The sequence below is a fragment of the Schistocerca piceifrons genome, unplaced genomic scaffold (genome assembly GCF_021461385.2).
Source record: "Schistocerca piceifrons isolate TAMUIC-IGC-003096 unplaced genomic scaffold, iqSchPice1.1 HiC_scaffold_1339, whole genome shotgun sequence".
NCBI classification, from domain to species: domain Eukaryota; kingdom Metazoa; phylum Arthropoda; class Insecta; order Orthoptera; family Acrididae; genus Schistocerca; species Schistocerca piceifrons.
This window is the reverse complement of record NW_025727168.1, coordinates 696-2500: the sequence shown is the minus strand read 5'-3', so window position 1 is coordinate 2500 and position 1805 is coordinate 696.

Genomic DNA, 1805 nt, shown 5'->3' with positions numbered 1-1805 from the left:
AGCACAGCGCACACGCCAACACATCCGCACAGCTGCGATACAAACCACCAGCGAGAACCGCTGGGGCGACCGAGCAGCAGACGGCGTCGCGGCGCCGAGCGCCGGGCGGCGGCGCATCCTCAACGCACACAGTCCTCAATCGGACCAGCACACTGCAGATGTCCACCGCGCTTCGCACCGGGCCCGCGAGGACCTACTTTGGCCGCACGGCGCCGCGCGCAGGGTGCGCCGGCGCGCAGCTGCGACGCCTGCCGCGTCCGTCGGCCGGCGCGCCTGCCACTGGCCGCCCCCACCAGCCGGCTGTAGCGCGTGCGCCCACGCACCGCGCGGCCAGCACGCCGGGAGGCGCCCCCTCACCGGCCGGGGACGGTCCCACCCAGCCACCGCCGCGTATCGCTTCACACCCAGATGCCGTTCAGTTTCGTCGGCATGGTGGGTATCGCTGGAACAACCGGTTAGTACCTCAACCTATCGTCGCCATCACCGATTCACCCCTAGCGAGAACAACCGCACCACAACGGGTTACCATTTCTTCATTTGCGTAACTTCACCAGAAAACGTAGGCGTCCATCGCCATTTGCAACTTCAACCATTATTGCATGCCTGTGTCAGGTGTCACGCCACACTACGTCTGCCCACATACACGCAACAAAATGTGCACGCCTAGACAATACGTGGAAGGTGGCCCCCGTACGTATGCGATGTCCATTGCTCGAACGACTGTCAACCGGCTTCTGTAGCATGTCGCAGATATGGAACGCGCTGCACCATGCCATCACGGTGTGTGAGGAGAGACGACTAGGTCCGAATACATCAACAGACAGCTCATGCTGATCGCCATCCACGGCGTCCGTTCCTCCCACACGTCTCTATGGCGTACCACACTGCAATCCAGCTCTCATAGGGAGACGACACGTAGCTGCGTGCACAATATTTGCACTGTATGGTCCGCCGTTTTTGGGCGCAGTCGTTGTACGGTCACACATGTGCCACGATGTATCATTCAGTACATAAGGACGAATGTGCAGTACAGATTGTGGTTCACGCGTACGACATCAGCGGACAGTTGACACAGGCCGCACCACAACGTAGCCTGCGTACGTCGCATGCGAAGGGCATTGAACATGCAAACTTGTCACCAACCACCTTGCGAAGGCAGGGGGCAAGGTGGGGGACGTGGGGAGAGGTGGGGGGGGGGGGGGGGCGGCATGTACGCCCTGCTGCCATCCACATTACAGTGTACAGCAGGAGCATGTGGAAAGTCAGCAAGACTTGCAAGGTGTTTAACATGAAGCGATACACAGGGGAGCGGGCAGTGCGAGTAGCGAACTATATTGCGAGGGTTGCGGGTGGGCAACACTACACTAATTGAACGAGTCGTATAACAATTACAGAGCAGGTTTAGGCGACAACGTGGGTTACGATAGGCGACAACGTGGGTTACGTTAGGGGACAACGTGGGTTACGTTAGGGGACAACGTGGGTTACGTTAGGGGACAACGTGGGTTACGTTAGGGGACAACGTGGGTTACGTTAGGGGACAACGTGGGTTACGTTAGGGGACAACGTGGGTTACGTTAGGGGACAACGTGGGTTAGGTTAAGGCACAACATGGGTTAGGTTAAGGCACAACATGGGTTAGGTTAAGGCACAACATGGGTTAGGTTAAGGCACAACATGGGTTAGGTTAAGGCACAACATGGGTTAGGTTACGGCACAACATGGGGTTAGGTTAAGGCACAACATGGGTTAGGTTAGGGGACAACATGGGTTAGGTTAGGGGACAACATGGGTTAGGTTAAGGC